Source organism: Eublepharis macularius, chromosome 3 (assembly GCF_028583425.1).
Source record: "Eublepharis macularius isolate TG4126 chromosome 3, MPM_Emac_v1.0, whole genome shotgun sequence".
NCBI lineage: Eukaryota > Metazoa > Chordata > Lepidosauria > Squamata > Eublepharidae > Eublepharis > Eublepharis macularius.
In genome coordinates, this window is record NC_072792.1 from 64553805 (window position 1) to 64579434 (window position 25630).

Genomic DNA, 25630 nt, shown 5'->3' on the forward strand with positions numbered 1-25630 from the left:
AAATGCCTGTGTAAACTGTCATTAGGAAACTGTAATCCAGACAGCTCACACAGGCGTTCCTTCTTGCAGCTGCAGATCCAGAATGGTTCCATGTGTTAGAGTTTGTGCATTAGGCCAAAGACCAATATCCATATGTTACACTTACAGTGTCAGTCAGGCTTACTGGGAGCTGAATACATTTAAATCAATGGGACTCACTTCCAAGTGAATGTATTTCGTTCTGATGACTAAGGCTCATAAACTTAATTTTAATACACACTTGACAGCTATATAATCATTTTAACTTTCAGTCTAGTGCAGTTTTTATATGTCAGTGCTTTTGCACAATAATCAACACAATCTAACCGACTTCTTAGGTTCAAAGCGAGTGTGAGCCTTTTTTGTCTGCGCATCTAATACAGATTGTGTGGTAGCTGAGGAATGTGTCACAGTAATGCAGAGAGCTGTAATGATGTCAACTTGTTATTTACTTTCCAAATCTGAATGACTGAGCAAGGCGAAAGGAGAATCAATCAGCCACAATGTGACCCTGCAGGCGGAAAAAACACAGCACTCTCACCAGTAAGAGGTTGGGGGATGGGAGGCACATGTAACCAGGGCAATGTTGCATCATTTACTTGCATTGCTTGTTGTATTGCTCCCTGCTTTTCTCGATTGAATTTTATAGCTCAGTGTGAAGCTGCACAAATCTGAAGGAAAATAAGGAGGAGGGCTCATTCAAGACAAAAGAACATCAACATCTGTTCTGAGTGCTGAATGGCAACTCATATGTAATAAAAGCTATTCTGCTGAATCACAATTATGGAGACAGTGTAAGTCTATTTTAATGTCCTCTAATTATTGCATAGAAGCATTGGTTTTAAATCACTCATGAAATATATACAGTATATAAATATTATAGGTTGTGTCCTGTTTTAAAAAGGTGAACTCCCACTTATATATTTTTTCCCAAAAGTAGGCATTGTCTTATTGTCATTGTTAGGTTATGTTTCAAATGACACAAAATTGGTTTAGGACTTTCTGGCTCATCAAAGGCAAAATAACTTTTTAGAAATGGGAAAAGAAATAAACATAAAAGATGGATCTGATGAATCTGAATCTTGTCTAGTTGCTTAGAGTAGTTACAGTATTTACTCTCTGTATGTCATATATAATATATATGACAGTGTATATATATATTAAGGTAATGAAATTTATTTCTACTCATCAAGTAAAAACCTGAACATCAATTCCATGTTTATTAACCTTCTTACACCCCTATCCTGCCCCATTTTTTATAAACATGCTTTAATAACAGATATATACAAATAGGAATCAGAACAGTGACAGTAAAAACAGCTTTTCCTCCCCTTTGATCTTTTTTTGCTAACTCTCCAGGGTTAAAATTTCATTTATATGTCTTAAGGGGGGTGCTGTTTTGTTTTAGTAGAAGAAAACAACATTTCAATAATCCTCAAAAGTGACTAAGGAGTTACTTCAGGACACACTACTTGGGGAGGGGGAATTAATCTGATGTGGAAGGTGGGCATTTGTGTTTTAGCAGATGAAAGATGGCAAAATAGACTTACACAGAGGGAATTCTGTGTCATTTCAGCTTTCTTCCATTACTGGAGATCAATGTGGCTGATCCCCCCCCCCCACCACACACACACTGTCTCTATGGATGTATCTGTATGTGTGTTTATGTCTCTCTCTGCCTCTGGGCTGCTGCTGTTGCAGTCTCAGGAGGAAGAGTCTCCTTTACACACACACACCCCAAACACACTAACTAATGAAGTAGTGAGCAGCAGCAGCAGCACCTTCTGACCGCCATTCCGCACCCAAAAAACTTTCCATTTTCCTCTTCCCACTCTCTGGGACTTCCTTTTGATCCCATCCACCCCCACCTCGTGTGTGAGAGTGTGTGTGCAGAGGAAGAGGGGGAGCAAAGAGTGTGTGAGGGCTGCTGGAGATTTACAATCTGCCTTCACGCTTTTGGGACCTAGGAAAAGAAGAGTTCCACCATGGACTGCAAGTGAAAGGAAGTCTGTCTTGCGTGTGTGTGTTTTTTGCAGAAGTTGAGGCTTTTTCCTCTGTTGCTTGCCGAAGTGTAAGCGGTGCCTTTATTACACGTTGAGGGAGGTGAGTTCGGAAAAGACTCTTTCTTCAGCTGTGTGGGACCTTTTTGTATCTGTCTGTGAAATTTGACAAATGCTATTTTGAATCTGAAACGGCGTTGGTTTGCCATTTTTTTTTCAGTGTAATGACTTCCAACTTCCTCGTGCTCCCCTTCCAGTATTGCTGGGCTTGTTGCTATTGTTAGTCATATATAAATAGCTATATCGGTGCCTCATATTCACCTAGCTTTAAGGATGGGCTGCCCTCAAGATCCCCCCTCCCTTTTCCCCTGCGTGTTTCTTCAAAGTGTGACTTGGGTTTATTTTTGTGGTGTTTAAACGACAAAATCTTTGAAATCGGCTGCTAAGGCCCCTTTAAAAAATGTCCGAAATGTTAGATTATTTACTAGCTTGCCATGAACGATGCTCTAATTCTAATTAGAGTGGATTATTGTTTTTAAAATGTGCAGAGAAGTGTTGGCTTGGAATGGGGGAGGGGAGCCGCCGTGCTTTCTGCTCGCTGGCGTCTTATCATGTCGTTGTGTGGAGGATGGGAAGGGGAGCACGAGGAAGCGGGTTGCTGGTGATGAGGAACGAACTTGGACGCTGAGACGGTATTTTAAAGTTGAAATTTGTGAGGGGGAAGGGGACGTGAGAGATTCGCACTGTAAAATGGTGTAGAGTTTGCATAACCCTCGACGTGGGGGAGGGGAATCCCATTCATCTGCAAGGCTTGAATCAGCAACCTTTGGGAGCTCATGGCTGTGGTGAATGGTTAAATTTCGCTCCCACAAGGCCTCTCCTGGTCTCCCTCCCCTTTTCTGAAATGTAGCATGAATCACTTAGGCGTATTAAGGGAAATTAAGGTGTCCCATCAGTTAAACACGTTTTGGGAAAGGAGAACATTGCAACCTGTTGCTTGCAAGTTCGGAAGTTGGGAGTTTCCCCTTTTCTTTTTGCCCTTCTACCGCCACCAATTTCAAACTAGTGTTGTTCGTTGGTTTAATTTACTCTTATTTTATTCTTTTCCCGGTTGTGTCTCGTTCTTAAACGTATGTTGTTGACCTAATATTTTTATTTTAATTGAGTGTGATGATAAATTATTGTTTCATCCTTGTGGTCACATAATGACCCCTGGTCTCACTTAATTGCATACTGGGTTCTTAAAGGGCCAGTGCCCCTCCTCCACTGTTTGAAAGTTTTCCTAGAGCTTTAGAACTGCTGCAGGTAGCCTACAAATACTCTTAAAGACATATTGTATACTTTTTTGGTACATTAGTTGTACATGAATCTAAAAAGCCAAAGTGCAGGAGGAGGGGGAAGCTTCTGTACCCAAAAGTTGTAAGAGTAAATGTTAAACATGAAATAGGATTTCTTGTATTAAAATTTTCAGTTAAGGAATTTCTTAATGTTACTTGTGTTGCTCTAGTTGTAAAATCAGGAAGTCTTCCTACTTTCTGTGTCTGATTTAAAGCAGGCTATTCCTGCCTTGACCCATTTATTGGTTAACCTTAAACTAAGTGTTTTCATACAGCAGAAGCATGGTTAAAATATGCTTGAATTCATCCTTTGCCTAAATATACAGTTTTCAATTAATAGGCTATTACATCTTTCACAAATACCAAACATCATGAATCCCAAGCAGAAGATTAACTGATGCCGTCCAGGAATACCAGAGGTGGTTATTCCAAAACAGCAAGTTGACTGCAGTTTTGTATACATGTTGGGTGAATCCCAAGGGTCTTCTAGCCACGGCATCTTGCAAACTTCTTTGGGTCATTGCTAGCGCTTGGTATGAATGGAGTGATCAAACTCCACCCATCTGAGACTACCATGATCATGTTTACATAGTCCGATATCCTGATGTGGCAGTTCCCTAGTTCATGTAACTTTGAAGTTGTATGAGTGATTGATGCTGTCTATGACAGAAAGCAGCTTTTGGCAGATCAGAAATACTGAGGATTTCCCCCCTAATCACTGAAGAATAGGAAAACATTACCATGCTTCAGTAAAAAAGTATTTGAATTAAATAGTGCCATATACAACATAGCATATTTTAACTAATTTCTACATCAAGCATGTATCTCAGTCTTTTGAACAAAACTGCTGCAAAGTAAGCCAAGGTGCTGTTATTTCATACCACCAAATAGGTCCATGATAGTTTGTGTGTGTTTTAAACAACTTAAAAGTGGTAAAGGATGGTCCTAGCCATATTGTCTGACTTAGCTGTATACAATACTAGCTTGATACCTGTGATTCGCTACGGTGTTTAACTACTTTAAATCCATTTATAATACTTAGGGGTATGTAACATTTTTTTATTTGTGTGTATGTGTGTGTGTGTTTTGAGTTGGCAACCCTAGTGAACTTTTAGGGGAAGACTGGGAGGTGCATTTTACCTCAGGACACATTCAGTAACTCCCAGTAGCAACTGCCTACTGTTTAGAATGTGGGGGATGAGGATCAATTAGGCCACATACACAAATGACCTCTGTGTTCCAACTGTTTTGGGGGTGGGGGGAGGATGAGATGTAGAATGTTGTGAGCCTCAATCAGCCTGCATATGCAAAAGACCTTGAAAGGCTGGCCCAGTCAGGGAAGAGTGGCCAAGCTGGCAGTGGGCAGGGGTACAAGCAGGCAGCAGCCTGCCAGACACACAGGGAAGCTGTATCCCTTTGGGAAAACACATTTCCCCCCTTCTTACCCACTTAGGGGGCGAATTTCTTAAAATCCCTTTTTAGTGGGTGTTTATATCATGAAAGGAAAGTTCTCCCCAAATTTCATGTTTCTAGGTCCAAGGTTTGGGCTGGGCTTTGATGAGTCAGTCAGGAAGTTAAAAATTCATCTTCTGGCCAATGTAGTGACAGCTTCGCAAAAGTCACTTACATTCTTCATAGAGTCAAGTTACAGCCCTCTTTCTATGACTAGTGATAGCGATATACTTCTGTCTCTATGGTAAACACTCTGTAAATATGACATTGGCAAAGCACAGTGGTAGTGAAATCAGCTTAATACTGAAAGGGCAATGAGCATAACGCCTTGGTGCTCTTAGGACAAGATTTATCTGGACTTAGTACTCACTGATATAATTTCCAAGTAAATGTTTTTTTATTTATTTTTACTTTATTGATATCTTGATGAGGAACATTCATTATTTATGAATATTTTTAATGGGAAGAACAAAGACAGGTTAATTTATATACCTAATGTGTTCCTAATTTACATCCCTGACCTGGGTGGTCCAGGTAGTCAGATCATGGAAGCTAAGTGGGATCAGCCCTGGTCACTCTTTGGATAGGCAACCACCAAGGAAGGCCAGGTTGCTATGCAGAGGCAGGCAATGGCAACCCACCTCTGAAGTCTCTTGCCTTGAAAAACCTATGGGGGTCTCCAAAAATTGGCTGCAACTTGACACCAAAAACAAGTCCGCATCTCTAATTCTCCCATTATTTTTCCTTGTATATTCCTTATAATGGGTGTTAATCTGGTATCAAGGTTGATATAATGCCTAAAGGTTGTAAAGTCAGGTCCGTTTCACAGAGCTACTGCTTGTTTATACCCTGGCAACTGGAAGAATTTGTGTCTCAGTGGCTTAGGTAGGTTAATGTTTCTAGGACTGATCATGTTCCATTTTAAAAAAACTGAAAAAATTAGGCACTTTATAACTACTAGTGCAGATTTATAATAATGATGAATTATTCAGATTAAGTATATTGCAGTGTAGTACATAATTTCCCTTAATGTTCTAAGAATGAGAATCAGCTGGTCAACGGCGAGAAAAAATGATAGGAATGATGGGAATATCATCAGCATCCTGACTCACTGATGTTATACCTTGTGTGCCTGAAAGTGACAGTTAAACCATAGAGTCGTCCTCCCCAAAGGCTACAGTGTCTCCAGTATCCCCTGTTGAAGTACTGATGTCACGTCCAGGCACGCAGGGAGTGACACCAGAACACCAGGTTCCCCCCATTTCTGCCATTTCACCTCTCCTGCCAGCCAGCTGAATGGTGGTGGGAAACCTTGGTGCAGAATGATAAACATCTTTAAATCTCTAAAATAATTTGTAGTGCAAGAATTGTATTCTTCTAAATACAATGAAGTCAATAGGCTTAGGAAGGTGTAACTTTGCTCAGGACTGCACTGTTAGTGTCATGTGCTTTATGCAGGGCAACTTTTGAAGGCAGTTAGCAATTCAGTTCATAGAATGGGCTGTATTGTGTCTACCTGTTTTGGATTTTATTTCATTTATTGGGTGGCAGATGCATTTGTTTGCAGTTAGGATTGTCAGGATTCCCAGTTTTGGCCTGGAAAGTCAAATATTTGCAGGGACTGTCCAAGAAAAACATCCCCCAAATACTGGATACCTGGGTCAGTCCAATGCTCAGCCTCTTGCAGCCTCCTGTACTGCCACCAAGCTGAGAAAGTGGCCTGCCAGCCTAGGTGCCTGGCCAGCCTCTTGCTGCTGTGCATTGCCACCCAGGAGTGGCCAGCCCAGGAGCCTGGCCAGTCTCCTGTGGTGGTGCTGTGCAGCCCAGGAGTGACTGACCAGCTTGGGTGGCCTGCGGTAGTGCAGTGCCGCCCAGGAGTGGTGCCTGGAAGTGTGAGCGGTTGGCGTGATGATGTCATTTCCTACAGTGATGTCATCATGCTGCCCCAGAGCATGCATGTGTGCATTCCCCCCACCTCTCTCCAGGGTCTGGTATAGGCTAGATTCCATCTGGCAACCCTACTTGCTGTTCATTGCTGGGGTAGTTTAAGGTTTTGAGGACCTGTGTAAAATATATCTGAGACAGATCTTTTGCTTATATGAGACATCCAGTAGGCCGTACTTAGAGTTCCTTTAGTTCCAGATGTTGTATTTGAGATTGCAGGTAAAGGCTTTGAAAGTTTTGGCTCTGACTATATTGGAGCAGCCTACCCATGAGAGGCTTCTTTTAGAAAATTGCTAAATACACTTACTTTCAGATAGATGCAGCAGCCTTACACATTCTGAACCCTGGGCCATTTTGCTTCAGTATTGTCAACTTGGAGTGGTTGCGTCTCTCTAGAGTTTCAGTCAGAGACGTTTTCCCCCAACATGTGCATCTGAGATCTTTTAACTGGATATGCCAGGAACTAAAACAATTTATCTTCTGCATGCAAAGAATGGGGTCTACCACTGAGCCATGTCCTCTGCTTAGCAAGACAGACTTTCCTGGTACTAAAGAGATTCTCTAATGATGCCGTTTTTGTCCCCCACATCTAATATTTGAGCATTACTTTTATGGTTTTATGCTATATTGCATTTCCCCCTGACTGTCCTATTATATGTTTTGGAAAATAACACTGAAAATAATCCTAGTCAGGATAGTGATGCCCTCCTGCTCTTACCTGTTGCAGAGTAACAGCAGGAGGAAGCCGTTTGCAGCAGAGAAGAGATGTATGAAGCTGTTTACATTTCCCTGCTTGTTATTCTCCCCTCCTCTAATTCCACACTTTCTAGTGTTCCCATCAAAGTTCAAGACCCTATAAACAAAGTGCTTTCCAGTTGGGCAGTGCAATGCTGCATTCACTTCAAATGTCAAATTTCAACATGTTCTGAATGAGCAGCTTTGCTCATCTAAGCAGGGCCTTCTGCAGGTGCCATCCTGCAAATGGGCAAAATCAACAGTTGCCTGTACATGTGCATTCTCTGTGGTGGCCCCCACCCTATGGAACAGCTGGGCTGAAGAGGTCAGGAAAGCTTCCCCCCCCCCTCCCCAGCTTTCCACAAACAGTGGAAAACCAAATTATTCAAGAGGGCTTTCTTACTCAAGTAATGAGGCTATCTTGCAAGGAAATTGTTCCTAGAGATAGTTTGATAAAGGCATAGGGACTTTTTACTATATTGCTGTGCACTGTTACTATAATTTATTATGTTATGTCAAATTGCTTATGTTTTCCTTCAACATTGTTTCAGCTCTGTCTCAGATTTCTACTTGTCTTTCAAAATTCTGTAATATATACCCTATTGTATTGCTTATTGACTGTCTCAGCTGTTGACCAAATTGACTTATACTGTGTAATCTACCTTAAATCTCGGTGAGAAAAGCACACTATAAATAACAAAACTAAAATAACATCAGTAGACAGTGATTGCTAAGTTGACTTCAACACATATCTTTTGTTGGACCCACTCATGTGAAGCTGACCTACTCCTGTGCTAGTTGATTCAGTAAAGCTATGGTTTAATTTACACTATAACTTTATATCCCTTTAGATCAATATGGCAACTGCTGTCTAATGACTTAATTAAACAGGAAACAGAACACGTTTTGTACAATAATCTCATACCCACATCATATTGCCTTGCTATCTCTGTGGGAGTGGTGGTAAAATCCACATTGGAATTCTGTTATTGCCAAGACTTCACCCTCTGGGAAAGAGATACTTTTTCCTGGCATTTTCCCTTGCAATTTTTTGGCTGTTTGAAACTTTCATTACTATTTTAATGTAATTTCTGGTTATGTTCCAGGCTTATTTGAAGTGCGGGGGAGCAGAAGTCTCCCTTTTTGTGAGTAGTCTCATTTTTTCCATATTTTTTTTATCATGAGGCAAGATGGAAGTAATTTTGTAAACTATTTTTCAGCTGGTAAATTAAGCTTCCCTTTCTCCCTTGACTATTTTTAGTTAGAAGGAAATAACTGACCTCTTTACTGCAAGAACCCAAGTCCCCTGGGTGCAATTTATAGGTTTCTATCAAATGGCCTACTTGGACAACTTGGTAGACTTAGCACAACAACATTTGTGGAATTGGAGATCTCTGTAGTAAGAACAGTTGGCTCTGTTAGCAGATACAAGATACGACATTTTAACTGGAGAGGCATATATATTAAGGGTAAATATTTCTGTTTTTCTCTTCAGTGACTGAATTTGAAAGATGGCTGTACAGGCTGAAAAGCTGCACTATTATTTATTATCACTTATTATTATTAAACATGCTAAATTGTAAACCATTGAATATACAGAAAACATTATCTGGATCTGCTTTTAGTGTAAATGTTCTGTTGAATCAGGTTACCTTCCAAATGTACAAAGGGGAATATTGTAGTCATCCTGCATTTTAATAGTGTCCTTAATTTATAACATTGTAGTTTCACTGTATTCCTTGGAAACCTAACCTAACCATGTTTACTCAGGAGTAAGTCACACAGATTTTAGTTTGGCAAATTGTCAACAAAATAATTTCAGAATTGCTGCACTACTCTTTATCAGGTATCTCCAAGGTTCTTTTCTTCACTTCACTTGTATATTTACTAAGGATGAATAAAATATAGTAATGACTAAATATGAGTGTGTAGCCCCTCCCATGCACACAACTCAAAGTGAACAGAAAGGGGCTATGTCAATGCCACGGGAATCTTAAGTATTGTTTAGTATGTGCAGGAAAGAAGGGGAAGGAGCAGCATGGGACTTGATCATTATTAAATATGTATAGTATAGAATCTAACGGATATCACATTGGGTTGCTTTAGATTTAAGTAGGCACAGGGCTTTTTTTCAGGGGGAACGTGGTGGAACGGAGTTCCAGAACCTCTTGAAAATGGTCACATGGCTGGTGGCCCCGCCCCCTGATCTCCAGACAGAGGGGAGTTTAGATTGCCCTCTGCGCCGCTGAGCAGCGCAGAGGGCAATCTAAACTCCTCTCTGTCTGGAGATCAGGGGGCGGGGCCATCCACCATGTGACCATTTTCTCCGAGGGCAACCCACTGAGTTCCCAGAAAAAAAGCCCTGAGTAGGCATATAGTTAAACAGGGCTTCTTCCTCTGTGTCCCTCTTAGATTTTGACAAATGTGGTCTGTACAGTAAAATGTTGTAAATGGAAGATATGCCAAAGCCAGATACACCTAAACATTACCTGTTGTTATGCCAGTCAAATGTACGTAAGGCTCTGTGTGCAGTTAATGAGTAGTGGAACATCAGGAGAAAGAATGTGGGTTAGTGGTGGACAGTGAGAAGGTAAGACTTGGGAAGAGGCCAACTCTTAAGTTGACCGAGACAGTAGGGCCTGATACCTTCCTAACTATACAGTGTAGGAAGAGAGCAGCTGGAACTGGCACCTGGCCAGTCAGTAAAGCATTCTGTACCTGAACAGTATTATTGGAACCGTCTGGTTGCTAATCAGCAGAGAGACCCTCTTACACTCATATTTTTATTTAGGATGTGTCACCGGAGCTTGTTCATGATATGTGAAGTACTATAATTGGCATGATGTACATATGTGAATTTGGGAGCGTGTGAGAATGTGATTGGGGAGAAGATTAACATGGAGAAGGCATTAATCCCCCCCAATCTATCTACAAATTTATATACTACTTATAGTGAATGACTTCACTAGTATAATTTAAACATATAGCTACTCTAAAGTTCATTGAAATGTGTTGAAAACTGGCAAAGTGTATGTTAGGAATCACTCAGACATGCCATTTTCGACTCGTGAGGTTCCAGACCTGATGTCATTGTATAGCCAGTAAACAACATTCTGCCACTATTATCTAGAATATATACAATTCAAGATTATTTTTCAGGCTAGCCTGGACCATCCAACATCAGGTTACGGTTTAGGGCCTTAGATTGTGAAGATCCACTATATTACTTAATATTATTCAGTATTACTAAATTAAAGCATCTTAAATGTTGACATGGTTTAGGGCCTCAGAAGGGCCCTACCATTGAAGTGCCTGGTACTTATGTTCCGTGTGAAAGCAACCTGTGGCCTAGGGAAGAACTGGAGGATTAAATCTTCCCATGGGTGGTGAGCAAGGGTGTCCCATTCTAGGAAAGTTCCAAAGCCAGCTGTACTTGAGGGGGAAGATTCCATATGGGGATTCTCTGTAGTGCGCACATACAGTGACTCAATAGATTTAGAAGGGTGTAACTATGCTTAGGATTTATTGATTTGTGTTATTTATATGCCAAACTGGATCACAAAAAATGTGAAAGCCAATCAATTTCAACATATGCAATAATCCACAACAGAAATAAATCTCTCCTGGAATGCACCTGGTTGATGATACTGTCTTGCACAAACCCTAGGCTGTGAGCCCTAGGCTCCCCCAGGCTATTAGTAGCTTTTTTGAGCAGTGTGACTTTATTCCTATAGCTGGCAAGTAAAGCTGGATGTGGTTGGGAAGTTGTAATCCTCTTTGGTCTCTCAGCAATCAACCTCTACACAGTGATTTGGTCTGGCATGATCTTGTGCAACTGCCCCCTCCCCAAGCAGAAGGATTTCACTTTTAGTAATTTATTTTGTCTTGGCCTTACTGCTAAGTAGTGGGCATCTAAAATTTGTGTAAAATTAAATTAATGTATGTAAATTAAAATAATCTATTTTCCTATGTGAGACAGTAATTATGGAAGATCACAGTTCTAACTTGTGCTGGTTGCCAAAGAAATTAAAACAAAATCACTTCAAGTGATTAGACAGCTGATCTTGACAAACAGACTCTTGTATTTTATTCCAGTCATTTAATGGGATTTTTAATTAGCATTTGACATCTATTTAACAGAACATTTTAAGAAGCGAGATGTTTTTTAAAAAAATGAATGTTTTATATATGATATTTACCATACTGTGTTCTAGTAAGGATATAATGCTAGAGATGTAAAATATTAACTATTTAAATTATTATAAAATACAGATTTATATATTGCTATAATGCTAATCCATGCATATATAATCTCCTGGTTGGGCTACCCTTGAAGCCATCCCAACAGTCAGTTCCGGCCACTGGAACCTGACCATTGTCAGGGCCCATTTTAAAACAGCTGTGTTAACTACCTGTTTGTTTCCAAGTTCAGTCCCAGGTGCTGGTTATAATTTTTAAAGCCCTTCATGGCCTTTAGATTCATATATCCGAAGGACTGTCTCTTTTCATTTGGTTCTGTGTGCTAGCTTTAGTTTTGGTTTTCTCACTTAAAGTTGCCTCTTTGGCATCTACTTACTAGAGCCTGTTCCATCTCTGTAGTAACTCCCGCCTTGTGGAATGAGCTTCCTGAGGAAGTGAAGGGTGGTGTTATCTTTAGAAGTTTTTAAGAGGAGTGGTATATTGGGGGAGGGGGGGTTAATGGGGCGGTTATGATATTTTGTATATTTTTAATCTTGGAATTATAAGCAGCCTAGAGCTACAATGGAGAGCAGAGGCATAACTATTTTAAAAAATAAACAATTAAATGTTTTCCAACACTTGGAAAACTGGCAAAGGGTTACTTATGCATTCCAGTATCATCTGTACATGTGGAAGGTGGTTTTCCAGCACATTTTTTTTCTTAACAGAAACTAGGCTAGTCCTGTTGGGCTAGCTAATTTTGAGCTTGTTAAGATTTAAACATTTAAATGATAACTTTTTGACGGTTTAAGGAGTTGCTTTATTAAACAAAACTTGCTTTCTTGGTATTTACGTACTACCTGACAAAAACCTGTAAAGTGGAAAACAAGGGCAGAAAACAGCCACAACATTCCTGACTTGTTGCAGACAAAAAATTTAATGTTTTCTCGTCTGAGGAGCAAATGAAACAAACTGCAATGTACTCACTTTTCAAATGTGGCATTATCAGCAATTTATTAATCCCCCTCTCTGTGAGTACTTTGCAGAGAACTGCACTTCTGAATTCAAAACAAAAATCCAAGCTTTTACAGTTCAGAGTTTGGGAAATGATGGCAATGATGAAAGGGACCTATTGTACTGTCTTGATTAGCACATGTACAACTCTTGCATAAGAGTTACGCTTGGAAAAAGGCTGTGATAAATTTATGCTGATTTTAACACATTCCAGTAGCCTACAGCCCATTGATTCATACAGTTCTGCCAAAAGCTGTAAGCTTCAGGAAGAAATATGCACAGTAGATTTTGGGTGGGTTTTTTTATCCAGAATGAAAATGTGGGCCTTAATTGTTTATAATGAAGTTATGTTGCTCTTATTCCCGTTCCGCAGTAGGTTTCTGCCTTAGTAATTCTTTGGCTTTTCTCTTGTTTGCTATTTGGCTTCTGGTTGACCTTCCTAGGGCCTAGAATGATGCATGTTTGACTTCATTTTGTGTCGTCTTGATAAGCAACTGAATTGCAAGCATTAATCTACCTAACCAGCCCCTCAATGTCTCTGTAACCAAATTTCAGTAAATAGGATGTTAGGCAGAAAAGGAACCTGCATAGTATAAACTCACCAATAACATATATGCGTTTCTATATGCATACTCCACATAATTAAAACTGTTGATGGCCTCATCAGAAAGATAATGTGTTGAGTAACTCTTTTGCGTGATATTTTTCTCTATGAAGTAGTAAGGATTGCTTTCCGAGTCAGGCCAATAAACCATCTAGCTCAGTGTTATACCTACCAACAGGGCCAAAAAGAAGACGCTTATCAACAGTGAAATCCTACTCCAGTTTAAGCTGGAACTGTCCGGGGTCTGGGTCCCAGCCCCCAGACTTGGTAGGAGGGAACAGCAGGTCAGCCGGGCTGACGGGCAAACAGAGGGGGCAGCCAGCAGACAGCAGGTCAACTGGTCAGCCAGCTGACAGCAGGTCAACCGGTCTGACTGGCAGGCAGAGGGGGCAGCTGGGGGACAGCAGGTCAACCCCTCCCACAGGCAAATGGAGCCAGAACCTGCCGGTGCCAGGGGCAAGGGGCAAAAGCCCAGGGCCTCAGGAGGCAGGGGGAGACAGAGAGAGGCCAGCGAGTCCCACTCCCCTAGGGAGGGAAAGGGGGCTAGGCAAGGCGGAAGGGGGCAAGGGCAGAGGGATTGGGAGCCCAGCAGTCACCCACCCAAAGACCTTACCTGAGGAGGAGAAGCAGCAGCAGCCCCAACAACCCAAAGCCATGCCCCAGCTAGAAAATAGTAGCCTGGCCCAGGAGTTGCCAAAAGCCAAGCCACTCCAGGTGGGGCTATTGGAGGCACTCTGCAGGAAGCCCTGGGCAACCAGCCAAGGAGCCGCAGCTGGACCCACCTTCAGCCATCAGCTCTGCCAGGGAGGCTGGGCTGCTAGCCAGGGGACTGCAGCTGGACATGCCTTCAGCAATCAGCCAAGGCAGGGAGGCTGGGCAGCCAGAGAACAAGGCACAGCTGGTGCTGGTCAGTGGGGCCAGATCAGCTACCCCAGCTGCAACTGCTTGGTGCAGCCCAAGGCCAGGCTGGAAGAGGGGTGGGGCAGTAGAAGGAAGCCCTATAAAAGCTGGCTGGGAAGAGCCCTGTGTGGTGGGTGTGAGTGAGGAGTGATGATGTGGAGTGAGAGCAGTAAGATGCAAGGGTGGAGGTTTGGAGGAGAGTTCTGGAAGGAGGAGATGAAGGAGGACGCAGAGGGTAAGCAGGCCAGGTTGAGCAGGCCAGCGAGTGGACTGAGAGGGAGTCTGGGTGAGGTATACCGCCCCTCCTTCCACAGAGCAGGGTCCTGCAGAATCCCTGGCCCCCCTGTGATGTCAGGAGCAGACCGCCCAGTGCCACGCCCAGCGGCAGCGGCGGCAAGCCCTGACAGGAACAACTCTGTTTAGGATTCCACTGTTAACATAAAATACATCTTTTTGTCCCTTGCCCTCCCAACTATGTGTTTGTATTTATATATACCATATAACCTGGAAGAGTGTGTGTGCAAACTCATAGTGCTTCATGGGAACTAGGAACAATGTTGCTGTTCGTGGTGACATAGGCTTTTTGCTAGACTGCTGCAAGTTTTTAGAGTTGGCCCTGCCTTACAGATACCTTGTTCTAAGCTGCAACTGGTGGCTGGATTGGCTGAAGAGGAAGTTTGGTAGCATAAGCCTCAACATGATGTAGATTTACAGAATAAGAACCTTCATTCACTGAATTTTGCTTCTTGATTTTCCTTAGGTATCATGCCCTACAATCAGATAGGGCACAGATACAGAAATACCCAACAATTCTGCAACATGCCAAATGCTTCTAACCAGCAGATTATCTTAGATCCCATGAGATATCAAAATATTGGAGATCTGTTACCCTTGCACGCTTCAACACTTTACTTTCAGCCCTTCTGGAAGGCAGATACCTTCATGTTCCACTCCCTCAGCAGCTATGCCCGTGCCATATAGGGAAAGTAGAATCTATCAAACATGTTCTGCTGCACTGCTCATCCCACAGTAACATCCACACTCACTATATAGCTCCAATCTTGTCAACTTTACCAGGAAGATCTGAACAACATTATGTCTCCTTCCTTGTTGCAGGGTCTTCCCAGGAGATAGTTAACAAAGTTGTCAATTTTGCCTTCAGGTGTGTGGGATACGCAAACAGTTGACTGAGCCTCAATAACTTACTTCCTTGTCAAAGGACGGTATTGTCTCTCTGCCCTCCCCCCAACCTGTGTCCACAGTTCTGTACTCGTCACTGCATGTGCTCTCCCTATTTTTATTTTTATTGTTTTTTATTCTATTCTTTTGCTTTCCGAAGCTGATTCTGTATCGAAATAAATTGATTGATAGGTATCGTTTGGACAAACCCTGTACTAGGTATAGGGACAAACTTTCTGGTTGTTGGGTGGTTTAATTTATGTTTATGAGGAAAAACGGTATAGAGGTTTTTTTTGTAAATTCTTAGAATAATTCAGATTTCTTTTTAAAGGGGGTGAAGCTAGCTTTAGAGGGATCGCCATTGCTTAAAGCCCAGTTACAATTGTAAATTACCATGTCCTTATTGATATCTCTTACTTGTCCTCTAAGGAGCTTAGGGTGCACACAGGTATGTTTTCCCCATTTTGTTTTTCACAACACCTTTGTGAAATAGGTTTCTGAAAGGCAGTGAGTACTCTGAGGTTATCCATGGGACTTTATGGAAGAGTAGAGATTTTAACTTGTATCCCAGATTTTAGTCTGATGCTCTTACCGATATATCACATTGGCTGTACATGTTCCCATGTATAATATTGTCCCCAATTTGAGAAAGCCCAGTTACCCTGTTTGCCCTTGAGAACAGTGTCTGGGTTGACCATTCACTCCACATTTTTTAAATATATGTATTCCAAAGACATCTTGAGAAGAGATACATGCTCAGAATTTTTACAAAACGGGTTGTTCAATGTCTGTGAAATCAGGCAATGTGGTTAAACTGCTAGTATCAGCCTCTTCTCCCAGACTATTTCTGTGGCATAATCTAAGTAATCTATCTTTGCAGAACAAGAAAAGAGTACGCTATCTTGACAGTAACCATTTATAAGAATCAGCTGTGTGACTATCAAAAAAGTACATAGACATAATCTTCAGAGGGTTTGCAATCTAAAAAAAGTCAAAGAAGGTGGCTTGGATTGAAATCTTGAGTTTGATCCACAATCAACTTAATTTATAGCTTTGGGGTTGAATTTACTTCAGTTCCTGAATCCTGTTCATTGTCTGAGGTTGTGGATTGGGGTGTTTAATTGACCTTTATGTTATATGAACCTGTGTGGTGAAACTTTAAAATACATTTTGGTAATCAAATACAGTATGAAGAAAGCCATACATAGTATACGGATCAAGGCAGGAATTGTTTAATCATAGCGAACCAGTTATTTCCTTATTAATCTTAAAACATGAGAACAGATATATACCTACTTTTACTACATGTATGTATGTTAGGTGCCATCAAGACACCTCCAACCTATGGTGACCCTGTGAATGAAAGACCTCCAGAACATCCTCCAAAACATCCTATCATTAACAGACTTGCTCAGATCCTGCAAACTGGAGGACGTGGCTTCTTTTATTGAGTCAAGCCATCTCATTTTAGGTCTTCTTTTCCTACTGCCTTCCACTTTTCCTAGTATTATTGACATTTACAGAGAATCTTCTCATGATGCGACCAAAGTACAATAGCCTTAGTTTTGTCGTTTTAGCTTCTAGGGAGAATTCAGGCTTGATTTGATCAAGTACCCACATTTTTTTTTTTTTGGCTGTCCATAGTATCCGCAAAATTCTTCTCCAGCATCATATTTCAAATGAATCAGTTTTCTTCCTGTCTTCTTTCTTCACTGTTGAACATTCACATCCATACATGAAAATGAGGAATACTGTAGTTTGGATTATTTTGATCTTGGTTCCCAGAGAGACATCTTTATCTTTAAGGAACTTATCTAGCTCCCTCACAGCTGCTCTTCCTAGTCTCAGTCTGCTGATTTCTTCATTGCAGTCTCCCATTTGGTTGATGATTGAGCCAAGGAATAGAAAATCTTGAACAATTTCAGTTTCCTCATTGTCAGCTTTAAAATTGTGTAATTCCTCAGTAGTCATTACTTTTGTCTTCTTGATGTTCAGCTGTAATCCTGCTGTGGTGCTTTCTTCTTTAACCTTCATCAGTAGCCGTTTCAAGTCTTCACTATTTTTTGCCAGTAACGTGGCATCATCTGCATATCTCAGATTGTTAATATTCCTTCCACCAATTTTCACTCCACTTTCTTCTAGATCTAATCCAGCTTTCCTTATGATATACTCTGCATAGCGGTTGAACAGGTAGGGAGATAATATGCATCCTTGTCTGACACCCTTGCCAACTGGAAACCATTTTGTTTCTCCTTATTCTGTCCTGACAGTAGCCTCTTGTCCAGAGTACAGGTTGTGCATCAAAACGATCAGATGTTTCTTTTAAGACTCTCCATAGCTTTTCAAAATCCACACAGTCAAAAACTTTGCTGTAATCTATGAAACACAGGCTGATTTTCTTCTGAAATTCCCTGGTATGTTCCATTAGCCATCATAAATTTGCCTCTTCCACATTGCAATACACCAAAGAACTATACAAAAGAGATGGAAAGGATGACAGATACTTTTAACGAAGAATCTTTTGATGAAAAGCCAGAAATCCTAGAAAATGAAGTAAAAGATGCAGTCAAAGCAATTTGGAGAAACAAAGCACCTGGAGTAGATGGAATACCAATAGAGCTACTTCAAGCTACAGAAATGGAGTCCATCAGAATCTTAACAAGAAACTGTCAACAAATATGGAAAACTAAACAATGGCCCAAGGACTGGAAACATTCAGTCTACATTCCATTTCCAAAAAAAAGGAATACCAATGAGTGCCCCAACTATTGGACTATCGCGTTAATTTCCCATGCAAGCAAATTGATGCTAAAAATTCTACAGCAAAGACTCTTACCTTATATGGAATGAAAAATGCCAGATGTTCAAGCTGAATTCAGAAAAGGAAGAGGCACCTTTACCACATCTGATGCATTATAACCCCCTCCCACACCACTCATACAGATGCACACTCTAAAAGTTCTTTTTTAGCCATTTCCAATAAAACACCCCATCTCTAACTAGTAGTCCTGTACAAGGTTTTTTGTGAGCTGTTACCTTTACATTTGTTAACAGAAATGTTTTTTGTGGATGTGTACATATAGTGGGAAGGCATACATCTGAATAAGAAAGATATGTTTGAATCCTTGCTGTACTGTATGAGGGAATACGACTATTGTGGTTAATATTATCAGTATTGCCTACTTTAGTGGTCTTCAACCTATGGGCTGGTATGCTCCAGAAACTCCACTGGCTGGGTCATGAGTTCATATAGAACCACCAATTTGCTGATGTTTGGAAGGACCTGCTGCTATTCACATGCATAGAGGGCAAGGGGTGTTGCATCTTCTGCCTCTCTTTGAATACATACTAAGAGGAGCAGTAAGCAGAGGTCATTAGTAGTGAAGTCTTTTTTGGCACACGAATGTTCAGAGATTCACTCCCCAAAACTCCTTTGCCTCCTCTCTTTTACCCTGCCAGGCTACCAAAGCCCTCCTTTTCAGCACTGAGGTCTCCTGGTCACAAGACACTAGTATCCTGTGACTTCCTATCATGTGGTTACAGCTCATCAGGTCCTGTACTTACCACCTGGGTGTTAAAGGTGCGTCCCAAATCTGGAGAAATTGACAACAACTGGATTACTTTAGCCAGCAGCTTTCCAACTCTGCCTCCTGAGGTAATGGAGATTGCAGAGATCGAGTTTAAGGCTTTCTGTAAGTTAAACAGCACTACTGCTGAACTGTGTCCTCCCCATTTATTAAAGCAAGACAATTATATACACCTAAACATAAAATGGGCAATATAGGATTTGCTATTAATTCTGTACAGCTGCAAAGTAAAAAAGTTATTTTAAAGTAAAACTTGAATAGGTCTATATAGAAGAGTGAGAAAAGGGCACCATATAATCTTTATAAGACAATTAGTAGGGTGCTTGCTTTCACATCTTGGTAATTATAGAAGCATTTAAATTACTTTCCTATCCACCTTTCTTACAGGAGTACTAAGAGCATTAATTAATGTTTGGGAAGCCTTTTGAAGATAAGTGATGATTAGTATGCAGTGTGTTAGTAAGTGGAAAAAATATGAATGCAAAATTGTACATGTAAACAAACCTCTAAGTCCTTTCCCCATACTTGAGTTTAATTAGCACCATTAATTTTGCCACTGATTCTGTGCTTTGTTGATAGAACTAAGATTCTATTTGTAACAAGCACGTACTGAGAGCATACTATTTCAGAATGCAGGCCTGGACTGTACATTGGTGTGCTTCCCCAGCTCCAAAATTCCTTGTGCAAAGAAAACCAATACAATGAAGAGAAGGCAAGGACCCACTCCCTAACATGCTCGTTTCCCTCAGATATGCAGTTTGGGACATGAACGATTCTTCACCTGAATTCTGAGCTGGTTTGCATAGAAACATGGCGTGTTGAGCATGTGTGTGCGCATGTGCAATTTTAATGCAGTTTTAATGTATTCTATATTTATTATTATCTGCCTTAGGCCCATCTGAGCTATCAGAAGTGGGCTTTCATATATGTTAGATACATAAATGTAGGGCATAGCTAAATAGGCAGTTCTCAACTGTAGGACCTTAAATTAGGTTGTGATTCTTTTGCAGATAGTCAAGAAACTAGAAGGAAGGATGAGGAAGCTCTGAGGGTTTTTTTAGTATGTATTTTTTATTTTAAAAAACAAAAGTGATCGAATGGGGGGATACAAAAAAGAAAAAAGCTATTATATAACATAATTATATATAACAGAAATAATTATATATAACAAAGTATATAAAACAGAAATTTTTCTCCCCAATGCCCCTTCATTAAATTTTTAAGACACGGTCAAGAAATACGCTGATTTGCAACTGCGTTATTGCTTTCATCATTACTACACGTTCAGTATTACTTTCTCCACATTCTATATGCCCACTGTAACTTTTAACAAATAAGCAATATATTAAAGTAAAAAAAAGGAAGTCTATTATCCATCTCATTATAAGAAAGTAGAAGATGATTCTGCTCAGAATCTATTTATATTCAAAATGTTACATTTAAAACTTATTCTCCTGCTTCTAACCTGCTATACATTGATGTACAGTTTAAGCTCTGGATTCTTCATAGTAAATTTAGGTTCACCTCTGTATAATACGTGTAATGGCCATTGCTGTTGCTCAGTAATATATTTTTAAACACTCTGCATGAAAAATAAAATACAAATTTATTCAGAGGAATATAAATATGAGGTTTCTTTGTGTTGGGGAGAGAGAAAATAGTGTGGAGTTACTTTGTGAGTCTGAAAATGTTTAGAAATGGGACAGGCGTTGAGAACCAGTATGCTAAAGGAATTGCAAACAGCAGTGAATCTGTGGGATGTCTTTCAGTTAATTTCCCTGATCTTGTCAGAACTCATGTCTAAATAAGTATTGACCATAGATGCTTGGTGCAGTTTTGACATTCAGCAGTGCAAGTAGTGTAGCCTATCTTAGAACTTCTGGACTTACTTCTGTCTTCTGTCTCTCCCTTACTTGCTCTGCCAACTCATTTTGTGAGTGAGTTGTGACAATTTCAATGTGATTTTATGTGTAAATCTACATAAAAGCTATGCACTTTGGGGTGAAGATTTCACAGAAAAACAGGAACAATGTTGGTTGGGGCTGGCATTAATATTTGGGGCCAAACTACATGATACAGTTTTTAACACGTTGGGTCCTGGGTGCGTGTGCAACTCCAAAATGGGAGTAGTAACTCCCCTCTCAGGGCCATTTCAGCTTGGAAAAACAGCGTGTTTGGGGGGGCAGGAGCCCCTCCCCCCATGCTATGGGCCTGAGACAAATTGAACAACCCACAATTAAAAAAAAAAAACATTTACTCCAGCTGTTGTGTTCTGTGGAGAAAATGAATCAGATGATTCTGAGGAACCAGCACCTGATTAGATACAAATCCTGCTGTGCAGTTAAAAATCATACTGTATAGTTCAGCTTCAAATAAGGACATCACTTTAGAATATTTATTTACATGTTATGGCAAACAGACAAAGGGACCAACGTTGCTCGACCTGGGCCAAGATGGAGCTGGTATGACTGATCCCTCTCCCTGTCTACTTGTGTTACCTTGAACCAGTATACATTGTACAGGGCAACTGTATTTCACAGTCTCTAAAATAGATGACAGAGTAAGAATGGGATGAAAACCACTTTTGTATGTTGTTTCAGTATACATTTGTATGTGAGATTCATGATCATATAGAGAGCTGTAAACACATAGAGGAAGGGATTGGGTTGAATGCTTAAGAGCCAGAAATTATCTCCCTGACTGGAGCAATTTTTTCCGAGTCATATATTCAATTGTATTTCTAGCTTATTGATAATATTCTGAAGGAGCTGTTGTTTATAGCCACTGCTATAGCTAAGAACACCATATTCCCCACTGTCTTAAGAAACTCTCATATTTATAAAACTTGCTTATCTAATAATATAGCTAAAGGACATCTACACACACACACACACACACACACACACATATGTACATATCTGCCACTGTCATATATAACACAAGCAGCTAAAGATAATATAGAGAAGCTAATAAATTAAGACCATTGTCTTAACATTACGTAATGTAGTTTCTAGTCCACCCAGGTGGGTCATCTGGCTCTGGTGTCCTTTCTTTCAAGCCCAGTCTCTGATGGTGCATCTTGCAGGCCAACAGTCATCTATGAGAGTCTGAAGATCTGAGCCTGTTTCATCTTGTGTTTGATAGGTTGGTGCAAAATGGAAAGCATTCCATACATGACCATTGGGTGCAAAGGTCTCTGTTCTCAACAATTTTGAGAGCTGAACTTGTGTTTTCCTTCTGAAGAATTTCTTATTGCCATAATGTTATATCAAGCAGCTGGGTACAATTTAGATTCTGAACAAGGTTTATTGTAAAACTTAAACAGGCATAACCAGCAGGAGGGTTTTGGGATGGGAACGTGGAAGACATGTGACATTGCTAACATCGCTTCTGGGTACAACTGCTTGGAGCAGTGGCAAGCAACAGATCAAATTCCCTGGAGTTTTCTCGCCACAAGGGGGCAAATGATAAGTGTGCCATTTTGCCCCTCAATGAGACCCATATTATACTGCCTCCCTGCCTTTTAGTGTTCCCTTAGATTTTTGCTGCTACCAAAGGCTCTTGCTTTAGTTCTTTTTCTGTTTGATTTACCGTATAGGAAGGCTTAATTATAGATGGTAGAATAACATCACAGTCAGCAAGCACGTGGGGGTGGCTGTAAGGTAATAGGGAATCCTTTATACTAGTGAGGTAGATGTTTTACTTAACCAGAAAGTTTATTTATAAGTACATATGTGTAATTGTTTCAGAGTAATTCATAAGCATATTGGTTTCAACATAGCTACAGATCTTTCCTTTATAAAAGGACTTAGTCACAAAGACATTATTTTTCTTCAGTTGCTACTTAGGCTGATTTCATCCACAAAGTAAAACACAGACTTCTTCCCTTAGCAAACTTGCAGTTCATTCTGCTCTCAGGTTATAGCTGTCGTAAAATCACAGGATACTCCACTCACCCATCCAATCCCCGCTCCTACTTGTCTTAAAGGCCTTCATTTTTAACCACAATAAATATACATTCAGAACCTCACCTTAATTAGCTGAATAAAATAAAAAAAAATTTTTACATGAAAAAACATTACACTAAGCCTAGCTGCATCGTTCCGTAAGACTGCCAAGGCCCAGGCCAGAACTTCACCCTTTTACTTCCTGTTTCCTATCCTACAATACTACATCTCCCAGCAGGCTGTGTTGTTTATAAATTCTGCTATATCTAAGATCATCATAAAGGTTCTGATGGAGATAAGCTATATGTTAGGAGGCAGGATGTGGAAATACTTAGTACATTTAAATAACCTTTAGAAAGTAGGGTATGCTGTAGCATAGTGGTAAAGTGGTTGGACTGCAAATCAGCAGTTTGCTGTTCAACTGCCATTATTGTCCTGAGCTAAGTAGGTGACCTTGGGTAAGTAGGCTTGCAGTTCCCCTGCCAGGGGTGGGGGATCCCCAGATCCCACTCTTCCCCCCTCAATCCCACTTACCTGGCTGCCGTGGGTGCGCTTCCTGGGGCGCCCACTCCCCGGGTGTTGCGGTGCGCACCTGGGCATGGGTGTGCTCCTATGCCGCAAAAGCAGGCAGCAGCAGCAGCAACAGCATGCCACTCTCGTTGCCGCCACCTCTTGCTCGTGTTGCTCGCCACCCGCGGCCCCTGTGCAGGCTGTGGGTGGGTGGGTGGGCAAGTGAGCAAGCAGACGAGCGAATGGCCGGGTGGCGGCAGCGCTGCCTCTTGCCGCTGCTGCCCCTGTGCAGGTTGCGGGCGGGCGGCAACAAGGGTGCCCTTTGACCCAGGGTGCTCTTTGACCCCACGTGATGACGTCACTTGTGGAAGTGACGTTATCACGTGAGCTGGGAGTGCACATGCACGCTATGCGTGCATGTGAAGAAAGGAAGCCAGGGTAAGTGCCGGCTCCCAGTCCCCCGCCGGGAGACTACGGGGACCTAGGGATACCCTGCTGAGGGACTCCCGGTCCTTGGCAACCCTATGGGTAAGCCACTCTTCTCAGTTCCAGCTCCCCAGCTGCATTGTGAGGACAGTAACTCTGACTTTGTTCACCACTCTGAGTAGGGTACTGAATTTTCTAGAAGAGCAGTATATAAGCGCAATTGTTGTTAATACTGTGACAGCAAAACTGGAGTCTATTACCTATTTAATTTGCATAATTTAACACATTTGTTAATTTTGTTCCTAGCAGGTTCAAGGAGAAATGCACAGGAAAAGCCCTCCCTCACAAACGTGAGGCCTAGAATATTTGTTGTTTTATTTGTTAAAAAATGAAACAGACTTTAATAATACATCTATATCTGATACTAAGCATAGTGTTTTTCCTTCACTGTCACAGAGTATACACATGTACACTGTCAAATTACAGCAGCTAGCAGTTTTACCCCATCTATTACTAGCTTTTTGAAAATTTCCAAAATGTCTTCCTACATTAGTGACTTATTTACTTAAGCAGTATCATTTTAAGTTTATTTAAAAAGAAGTTGCAACTGTGTTCATGTGTATATATTAAAAAGGTCATCAAGCCAAATAAGGATCTGTGAGAGCAACACCATTCCTATCTCCCACAGTCTGTTCTTGCTTGTTGCATTTTGTAATAACGCTTTGTCTTATGAATTCTTTATAGCTGTAATTTGTCCTTTTTATTTTATTGTTGATGCTCAGTGAATTCGTATACCTGTCCTAAATAGAAGGGGAGCTCACACCTCCTATTACTTGACTTCTGTTTAAGTGGTAAGCGATCCTTCCAGCTTTGCAGACCAATAAAAGGTTATAGCTGTACCAACGTCATGTCTCTGAACCTCCACCCTGATGGTGTATCTTCTCTTGTTTCTACCATGACCTGCAGGCTCATCTGTCCTCACACTTTTATTTCTTCTTCCGTACCTGCTTCTGGGCCATGTGTACCTTGCCACTCCTCTCTTGCCTTGACTAGACCCTGTGCCTGTCTCTGCTGAGTCCTCTGCCTCTTCTCCAACAAATGCATTGATGCTCACTTATAAATTAAGCCATCTAATGTAACCTTCACCCCACTGACAATTGTTTGTTGAGTTTCTGGGTTAATATTTAGATGTTAATTTTTAGGCTTATGTTTTATCTGGAGTTTTCCTGAGTTTTCTTTTCCATGTTATCATCTTGCAATATTCCTCATCTAGTTTGTTTTAGACTAGTTTTATTTATGTATTTTATGTATTTATAGTCCAGCTTTTCCACTGAGACCCACAGTACTCGCAAGTCAATATGATTACACAGTACATGCAAGTCAATGTTAGGACATTCAGTGATCAAATTTGATATTATCAATAGCTAGGACATTGAATGAATGAATACAATAAGGCTAGAATATTCAATAAACAAATACAATAGGGTATGGGCTGCAGAAGTTTGAAAACAAGCATAAATCCAAACACAGAGATGAAACATTGTTGAAACAAAACATATGTAATAAACATGACATCTTTAATGATGCAGAAACTACCCTTTAGGAGTAAATCTACATCAGCAGAAAGTGCCCATTAGAATAGTCTACAGTACCTGTCCCTTACCAAGTTATTTCTCTGGGCTGTTTCATACAGCAGAGCCTTGTTACCTGAGTAAAAAAGCCCTCTTGGATAATTCAGATTTGCATAGTTTGCAGAAAGCCAGGAGAGTGGGAGCTTTCTGGATCTCCTTAGGCAGGC

The 25630-nt window shown here is 40.8% G+C and overlaps 1 protein-coding gene across 4 annotated transcripts in view; it reads left to right on the top strand.

Moving 5' to 3' along the window:
• Window positions 1-734: 734 nt before the first annotated feature.
• TBL1X (transducin beta like 1 X-linked) overlaps window positions 735-25630 on the top strand; it is a 226432-nt gene continuing 201536 nt past the window's right edge. For 2 of the 4 annotated variants that reach the window (XM_054974240.1, XM_054974243.1), the window contains exon 1: window positions 1811-2121. The gene's annotated coding sequence lies outside the window, so the exon portion shown is untranslated. Of the gene's footprint in view, window positions 813-1810; window positions 2122-2628; window positions 2711-25630 lie in introns of those variants that run through there. The other 2 variants (XM_054974241.1, XM_054974242.1) reach the window with 2 other exon arrangements.